This window comes from Triticum aestivum, chromosome 4D, assembly GCF_018294505.1.
Source record: "Triticum aestivum cultivar Chinese Spring chromosome 4D, IWGSC CS RefSeq v2.1, whole genome shotgun sequence".
Lineage (NCBI taxonomy): Eukaryota > Viridiplantae > Streptophyta > Magnoliopsida > Poales > Poaceae > Triticum > Triticum aestivum.
In genome coordinates, this window is record NC_057805.1 from 254,269,039 (window position 1) to 254,279,216 (window position 10,178).

A 10,178-nucleotide genomic window follows, 5' to 3' on the forward strand; every position below is an offset into this window, starting at 1 on the left:
CCAAGATGACGTCAAGAAACTTCTAGATTTCTTCGAGAAGATGCAGAAGATAAACCTAGAATTCTTCTATGATTATGATGTTGATGTAGATAACCGTGTAAGAAACGTCTTTTGGGCCAACGCAAGTTGCAAAGGATCGTATGAAGATTTCGGATACTGCATTACATTTGACACGACATATAAAACTAACAAATTCCACATGCCGTTGGGAGTCTTCGTGGGAGTGAACCATGATCTACAGAGCACCATATTTCCTGTTGCCCTCGTGCGAGATGAAACAATACCGTTGTTCGAGTGGGTTTTCAAAACATTTCTGAGGTGTATGAACAACAAGCCGCCAATCTGCATGCTCACAGGTACAAAAAAACACCTGTATACTTACGTTTGTTTGGTACACTTATATTTCTTCCATCTATCTTACTAACACACAAACAACTTAATAAAAAACACTATTTGTGCCTTCTCAGACCAGTGTTCTTCGATGAAGGTAGCATTAAAAACTATCCTCCCAGATATACTACATAAGTTGTGTCGGTGGCATATCATGAAGAAGTACAAAGACCACCTCGCCTTGCTGTATAAGGCGCACGAGAAACTCAAGAATGACCTCAATGCGGTCTGAACCACCCACTAATGCCGTCAGAATTTGAACGAGCATGGAAGGACCTCATTCAGAAATACAACTTGCAAAACGACGAAGTGATGAATTCGCTGTGGGATGACAGGCACGAGTGGATCTCGGCTTACTACAAGGAAATTTTCTGTGCTCGGATGACTTCCACAGAGAGAAGAGAGAGAATGAATTGCATACTGAAGAAATACTTTGTCAAAGAGAAGCATGATCTCCATCTGTTTGCTCAGCAGGTGGACAAGTGCATTCAGACCAGGAAGGCCGTCGAGCACGCAGAGACAGTAGCAAATGAGGTAAACAAAATGTCCATAAAAAACTGCTAAAATATAACTACAAAAACAAACAAAATTTTCATTTCTCTGGTTCGTAACAGTGCATTTCTGATCATGCACTCAGAGGTAAAGACATTTTGTTCGAAGTTTAGTTATCAAAAGTGTATACAAGGGCAGTGTTTGCATATTTCAAAGAAACACCCTACCGTAGCACTGCATTCAGAGCAGAACGGTGCCCTGAGAACCCGACAAAGTATCTCGTACACCACTACAACAGATTGGATGCATTTGACTGGGCAAGGCATAATTTCCAAGTGGTCGTCGATGAACAGAAAGGTGTCTACGAATGTGAGTGCAAACTCTGGACACACACAGGTGCGACTCGCTAGCAAAAAAATCCTAATTTGTGATAGTCATGCACGAAATCTCACTTACTGAACTTTAAAAGTCCACATGCATGAGTATTTCACAAAAACAAGTGAAGTTCACTTCCTTAAAATTAACAAATAACGAAAAAATGTGTGTTTATTAATTTCATGCAGTTCACTTACAAAACAAAGAAATCATGTGTTGTCTGTAGGGCTCTTTTGCGTCCATGTGTTATGTATGCTTTCTCATTTGAGAGTACTCAAGATTCCTGAGGTGTACATCATGAAAAGATACACCCGGAACGCAAGATCAAATGCAACGTTTGACAGAAGAGACTACGAACAAACAGCACCAGATGGAAGCTCGCTTTTTTGCCGTAGAAAATTGCTGACAGAAATAGCAATGGAGCTTGCAAACAGAGCGACAAGGTCCGACGCTAGGTGCCACAGATCGTTGTCTGGTATGAGGGCACTGATCGAGGAAGTTGATGTGCTCAGCAAAGAAGCAGAAGCAGCAGCAAAACTAAAGCAAGCAGAGAAATCCAGCATGACAATAATGCCGAGCAAGTAGAACATACCGAACACAGCGCAACTGGTGCTATCAAAAAAGAAACAATTCTTCCAACATCTGTTTCAAACACAAGAGGAAGGTAGGAAGGGGGCGACGCAACCCAGAAAAAGGTTGAATGCAAGGAGAAAAATGATGACAAAAACAGTAAGCCACAGCCTGAACTAGACAGTGATGTTCACCCACTGGGAATAAGAAGGTGCAAGACATGTAATGAAATCAGCGGACACAATTCGAGGAAATGTACAAAAAGAAATGAACAAGAAAACCAAGGACATGGCAATGCACAACCAAACATATATTCCACTCACAACACTAAGAAATGGACAAAACAGAGACGTTGTAGCATCTGCAAAAAGAGGAAGAGACACAATTCGAGAACCTTCCCCAAAAGAACAAGATTAGAAAATGACGAAGATGAAGAATATGAAATCAAAGAAGAAGATGGTGACACAACTGAAGAAGAAATGACTTATGAAGAACCAGATGAAGAAGAGGAGGAAGAAGAAGAGAGTGAACAGGACGAAGAACATGAAGAAACTGAAGGAGTGGCTTATGAAGAAACAGATGAAGAAGAGGAGGAAGAGGAAGAAGAGAGTAAAGAGAGTGAAGAGAGTGAAGAGGACGAAGAACATGAAGAAACAATGCCCACAAGACCACCACAAGGGAATGCTGCTGTACAAAAACAACCGACAACGAAACCACGTTCAAAAAACAAGGTAGGAGCACGAAAGGATGCAGTTCACAGCGCTGGAAAAGAAAAGCCGCCATCAATTAGCACGCGAGGAGCAAAGAAGGATGCAGTTCGCATCGCTGGAAAATGAAAGCCGCCATCAATCAGCACACGAGGAGTAAAGAAGGATGTAGTTCACATCACTGGAAAACGAAAGCCGCCATCAACCAACACGCGAGGGGCTACAAACACAACGGTGCAGAGATAAGAACCAGCAACACCGCCACAGAAAACAAAAGAAAGTTCGACATTAGACACGCTCCAGTCACCGCGAAGAAGCAGCAGGTTAACGACCAAATAGATGAACTTCAATAAATTAATCATATAAATAGAAGTTTGGTTATCTGTACGACTTATGTATCAGTTTAAATTTTGTGTAAACACAAATTTCCCGCTGACTATGAGTAATTCAACTAAACCATGTAAAGAGAAATGATGTATAGTGTATACCATATATATAGCAGTCTATAGTAAACATTGACACATTTCGATCCACAACCCATGAAAATATGCAGTTAGCTCACCTGCAGCACGAAGCTCTCCATAATAATTCAAGCGGTTCAGATCACAAAAGTACTTATTACAAAACACATCAAAAAATGAAGCGTTCGACACGCAAAAGTACTTATTACAAATCAACCTCTTAACCTTAACCAATCACGTCAAATGTGATTCTAACCGTACGATCCTCGCATTCAAAGCAGTACAATTCTCATACTTTGCACATACCAGTAAAAACCTACACACAGTACAGACACGAGCTAGATGAAGTGTACAATAGTCCAACAAGCAATACAGATTAAATGCAATCTAATATGCAGTACAGAACTTGCAAACATGTAGCACGCTTCTAACTATCATGAAGTTCTTGAGGCTACCTGCATGTAGTACACACCGTACAAGCGGGGGAAATTGTGCAAACTAGTAGTGCTCATCTAATATCTAAGCAGTTCACATATTGTAACCATGCAAACTAAAACACAAGCTCCATGCACACAAGCAAAAAAATAAAAACAAGATATAAGTACACAGTGCAGTACACTTCAATAAAACAAAATAAGTGCGTTCCTAAAAAACTAGAAGATCAGACTAGTATGGAATTATACAAAAAAATAGAAAACACAAAGAAAAAATGAGATCAAGCAAAAAATACCATCTTGTAGTGAGTCTCCACATATGTTGGCGTAAGCTGATGGACAAAAGGACTTGTGCGGCCAAGACCACGGAGAAGCAGGGCGGAATAGAACGCAGCAACGTTGATGTGGCCCATATCCAATCCTTCCGTGAATACTATGCCATATGCAAGCTGCTCTGCTCGCCCAGCTCGGCACAAGACCTTGCCCCCACGACGAGCACGACGGGCCTGCGAGCAAGCTGAGAAATCGCAGTGTGTCGGCACACCACAACCATGACCACAGCAGGAGAGATTCGCCCAGGGGCCTGGAGCCATCGCAACAAAAACCTAGAAAAGGAAAAAATAAAGAGAGGCTGGAGAAAGGAGAGAAGTTGCGGCTAGAGGAGAAATGAACTGCAAAGGAACGGTAGAAGTTGGCCTACATTTATAGAAGAGGAATGCAAAAAGGTCAAAACTGAAAACTAAAGGGGAGTTAATGAAAAATATGTTACAAAGAATGAAGGACAATCAATGAAGGCTTTTTTTACAAAGAAAAAGGACCCAAAAAAAGGTGCACTTTGACTGCAGCATTTCCCACGAACTAACCGCAGATCATTAAATAATTATTTCTAAAAAATTATAATCTGCAGACCTTTCTAAATAAAAGTGAATGCAGTTCTCCAAAGTAATATCTGGAAGTTCATAATATGTGTGCATGAAGTGCAGTACATGCTCAAATAGAAGCACAAGAGAAGCACTTTCACGTAGTGCACAATGCAGAATTAGTGCACCTGATGCAGTCCTTAAGTGTAAGTCATGCAGTCCGCAGCGTTGGTATAAGCAGTCACAACTTTGGCACAAAAAATGATGCACGCAGTGCAAAATGTGTACACCTACAGCACAGGACTGTGACCAATGCAGTGCACACAGACCCAACGAAGCAGTGCACACCCGTACACTAGAAAAAGGATACGTAAGAGGAAAAACAATAAAGAAAAATGAGACCCATGCAGTGCACAAAAATGTAGCGCAAACAAATGTAATACGAATGTGTGCACATGCAGTACAGAAACCTGATGAATGCAGTGCAATATGATTTACTAAGAAGTGCACGCCCCTACATTGGAAAAAATACCTGAGAGAAAATATTAAAAAAATGGACCACCCAGGTGCAACCGGCCCCAACCAGTCTCGTAGTAGGTCTACGCCCATAGCAGGCGAGTCGTTCTGAGCCACGATGCATGGGGCCGGGCACACATGGGCCCACAGGTTAGAGCGCATAGAGCAGCGAGCGCCATGTATAAGCGCCCAAAGAAGTAACCAGAGGAGTTCGGTATGGATTCCTCGCCAACGCTTATAAATAGGTCGAGCGCGCCCTCCGCGGGCGAGGTGTGACTAAACATTAGGGCGCACACATAGCGCACCGGGAACCAGCCTTGCTGACAGGCCGACTTGGGCCGAATGCATCTTCACTCCCCAAACACAGGTCCGACACGCTAGAGTAGTTAAAATAAAATGGCCCACTAAAAAAACAATATGTACAAAAATAAAACATCAATGAAAAATGAGAAACATTTTTTAAATGAATAACAAAAAAATGTGCGTGGGTGTCGGTGTCAAAACCGGCGGATGTCGGGTAGGGGGTCCCGAACTGTGCGTCTAAGGCGGATGGTAACAGGAGGCGGGGACACAATGTTTACCCAGGTTCGGGCCCTCTCGATGGAGGTAATACCCTATTTCCTGCTTGATTGATCTTGATGATATGAGTATTACAAGAGTTGATCTACCACGAGATCGTAGAGGCTAAACCCTAGAAGCTAGCCTATGATTATGATGGTTGTTATGTCTATCGACTAGCCTGGCCTTGGTTTATATAATGCACCAGAGGCCTAGGATAACAAGAGTCCTAGCCGAATACGCCGGTGGGGAGGAGTCCTTGTCTTGATCACCAAGTCTTGTGGAATCTTCCTTGTATGCGGCAGCTGTCCGAACTGGCCCATGAGTATACGGCCATGGGGGTCCTCGGCCCAATCTAACAGATCGGGAGATGACGTGGTGAGTACCCCATAGTCCAGGACACCGTTAGTAGCCCCTTGAACCGGTCTTCAAGTTAGGGACGCTCCTCGATTCTTCCGAACTGTTCTTCATCTTCGGTCGTCGGTCTTGAAAACTGGTTCAACAAATTTTCCCATCATCTGTATTGAGGATTGCCAACCTAAATCGACAAGTTTATACGTCGGGTATCCGAGAAGCCCTTTAAGTCTTCAGCCTTTATCAATGCCTTGTTATTTTTATGCCACGCCTCGGGTTTGAAGTTGTTCCCGTGCGGCGGTGTCCTCTTGCATCCGAGCCCCAACGCTGGACTACATTCGAGGTATCCTTTGCAACCAAGCACCAACGCCGGACTATGTCCAAACTCCAACGCCGGACTGTATCCGAGCTCCAACGCCGGACTATATCCGAGGTGTCATAGATCAGCTTGGTTCAAAAAAGTTGAAGGAGTTTAGCCGAGCTTAATGCCGGAAATGCCCTCTGTGGAGCCAGCCACTGGCGCCTGAGCTTTATGCCGGACTGCTTCCGAGGTGGTGCACCACCCGACAGCCGGCTGATTTTTTGTGAATATTTTTGATTGGTGCAATTTATTCTTTGCAGATATATAGCCAGTATATGTATATCCAGTAGCCCTCAAGGTCTGTGTCGGTCTAAAACCTGAGATGCACCTGAAGGAAAACATATAACTGCTGATCCTAGTACCCCTGAGACTCAGGTCGACTTGCGAAATCGGCCTAAGGATCAACTCCTAGCTCGGCAGCATACATAGGAATAGAAACGCAGTGTAATATATTAGAAATAATAATGATCAGCGGACGGGCCCCTGAGAGAGGGTCGTGAGAACTCGCAGTGATATATTAGCTTGATGCCAGATAGGTCCAGATGGTACTTATTGTTGTCTGAAGACGCGCTTTCCCATAGTTCGATTAAGCCGAAGCCCTTTGAAATTTCTACATTGAATAGGCAATGCAGTAGCCCCCGAGACACTGGTCGGGTGGCAACACCAGATCAGGGGATCGATGTGCCCCTTTAATATTTGTAAATAATGAGCGCAAAGCCCAGTAGCCCCCGAGCCTTAATGTGGGCACGGGTGGCCGAATTAAGGATCGATATCCAGACTAAAATCACAGATTATGTGTAATAATTCTATGTATCCAAGTACTTTACATCATTATTTTGACTCCATTGCGTCCGTTTATCAGTTGAAAGTGGCCCATCGTCGGCTTCTACCCCTTTGTAGATACTACGCAGGGTGTTTCCACAATAACAAGAGAACCCTTAGCCGACGTCTTGGTGCCCGAAGGCGGTTGTATTAGCGGAAACGAGGCAATCAGATATGCGGGCTTTATAACTTTCGCTTAGTCATAGGAGCTTTAAACTGGGGAAGCTAGCTATGAGCCCCCGGTTAGTGTTCGGCGACATCCGAGGTCAAGCCGTAAACACTTCGGCCAATGTTATGAACGGTCCGTCATTTAACATAGTCATCGGATCGCTGACCAGTTTAAACTTATTGTGACAGTCAGTTTTTGTCTTTCTCCACTGAGGTGCTTAACCATGCGAACTGGAAGCACAATCGCAGTGGTTCTCCCTTTGCACACCTAGCCGAACAAAGCGGAACGTAGGAGGCAAGCACAGGAGCTGGGCAACCCAACTATTGACCAAAGACACAATTCGAAACCAATGCATATATAGTAGTGTCCGAGAATGTTTCTGCCGAATCTCAAAAGGTGTCCGGCTTTGCACTGCGAGACTTATGCTGGAAACACACAAATAGTTTAAAAGTGCCATAGGCTTGGAAAACCAACAAAAAAAACTTCAGTAAAAACTGGACGTCCGAACTACAACAAGTGTTTGGTGCCAAATCAAAAATTGGTCTTAGAAAATAAAAGGTGCTTCTGTCGTGCTTTAACATGACACATCCTATCTCAAGACTTCAAGCGGGTCAGCCTATGGCTTCAACCTCCTATCCCGAAGGCGGAGTACTTCTCGTTAGGCCAGTTTAGTAAACTGATCTCTAGTGGTTTTGTGAGAGAAACTAGGCTCCCCGGCTAGTGACTGCACAGTCTTGTCGAAAAAGGGAGTGGTAAATAATAATAAAAAACTTTGCAACGACTAAGAAGAAGAACACTTATTATAAAACGGCTCATATAAATTTAAGGGACCCCAAGTGACTTGGGTAAAAGAATTTTATGTATAATTATTGTATGTACCAAAGTACTAATATCATATCATTGTTCGCCCGAACTTTAAACGCGTCTCAACCGACCGTCGGCTTCTACCTCTTCGGTCAAGGACCGAAAAGTGTTATGTACTCCACCTGTCGAAAATATCGACGGTGTTTCCGATAACGAGGCAATCAAGCCATAAGGCTGTAACAAACAAAGCGCGCTCAGGGAACTTATGCTATATTACTGACGAAGTGTAAGAAGCATCTTCGAAGAAAATAGTACCCCCACCGATACCTTTCTTCGGTTTCTCATTGTTACTATGAGACTTGTGCAATAGATTTTTTGTACTCATGAGTTCCGTTGTGTGCTGACCATAATTGAAAACAATAAGAGCGCTAGCTTTCGGCTTCACCCAGTCTGAGGTCCGAGCTCGGATGACCCGATCGTGACAATCGCAGAGGTGCTCCCTTTACTCCCTAGCCGAACAATCGGGAAGGTAGGGGTAAACACAGGAGCGAGGCAACCCAGCTTGCAAATCGCTTAAGTCAATATGGTGCATATTGTGGCGTAATACACGAACAAGGAACGAAGCCGTACAAGTATAATCATATGCAAGAGGAAAGGCTTCATGAAGGAAGCCCCCAAGTGAACTGGGTATTTGAATTTGTGTGTCACAAACAAGGTTATGACAAGGAATTTTTTTCACAATTTTTTTTCCAAAAACGTATAATGCTAGGTCAAACCAAACACAAGTTAAAAATTTTAAACTTTGAGCATGAAGGCAACTTAGCTGGTTAATGTGTTCGGCATTGATGACGCGGTCCGAGCTTGATGCATGACAAGGTTCCATCCCCCAAGCAGGTCCCGAGGTGGCGCAGCGAAGAGCTCGACACTCCGAAGTGGTGACATAGCACGGCCAATGCAGGCCGGCAAAGTGACGCCGAAGTCCCCGTCGTGGGGTAATGAAGTGTTGACGAAGCCCCCCGTCCAGCCGACGTGACGTGGTATGTCAGTACACCGAGTTGACGATACTGCCCGACCCGGATCATTTTCCTATGCACAAAAAATAGTGCAAACCGGAGATAATAGTAATAATAATAAAAAATTATCATTGCATAATAAATAATTTATGCAAAGTGAGTAATAAAAGAAAATATGGCCTGCGCGCCGAAGTGAACGTCGATGCAGGGCGTCGGCGTGATGTGGTAAAGGCGTGGCAAAGCCTGAATTCATAGGTCGGTCCGAGGTCCGGATGCGACGTGCGCCGGACTATGTACGGAACCTGACCGAACCACCATGCGACCGTCGTTAGTGCGGCCATCATTCGATAGACCTGTGTACAGATGATGGAACAAACCAGAGTAATAATTTCTTGGGAAAAATTAACCCAAACAAGCAAAAATTACTAGGATTAATAGCACCTGGTTTATTTGTTGTAGCAATCCGAAGAAAGGTGACTCCCAAAATTGGGACTCGATCCGCACACCCATTGCCTGATGGGCGATAAAGCGACGGCATGGCGATGCTGGAAAAGGTTGGCTTGCCGAGGCAAAGCCCTCGGTCCAGCTAACATGACGAAGCTGGTCGGCTAGTGACGCTGAAGTCTCCGGAGTAGGTTTATGAAGAGATGGCGAAGCCCCCGGTCCAGCCGAGATGTCGAAGCCTCGATGTCAGCCGATGAGTCGAAGTAGGTCGGCGTGAGGGACATCGGCTTGAAGAAGCAACAGTGCGGCCCTGTCGATGTCGGTCGTGACGTGGTCAATGTCGGCTTGATGAAGTGACCGTGAGGCGATGCCGGTGTGCCCGCTCCGTGTAATCCGTGGGGCGGCGATGTTGGTGATGATTTATCCTTCGCGATGCCAAACTCTTGTTCGGCTTGCCGAGATGATGGTCTGAAGAAGTTGAGCTCGGCTCAATAAAGTGACAACGTGTCTAGCGCAGGTCGGTAGCCGTAGAGCAACGTTGTCGGGCTGGTTTGACACCAGCACGATGGTGAATATCATATTGGAAAAGACTTAAAAATTAGCGGGATGCCTTTGGGAACAAAACACAATACCCCATACAAAACTTCCTTCAAAAAGGATGTCCGAAATCCCGTTCATAAAAAAGATGAATTCGGGTCGGATTCGTCCTCGCGCAGAAAACAGATCCGAAAAGTGATGCACTAATCAGAAGGTTCCCGGAGTTTTGGACGGTCGGATCGAGCTGAAATTTTGAGGGGTGGTAGATATAGGAATTCCTCAGCCGATCAACGGTTGGATCTTCCAAAGGA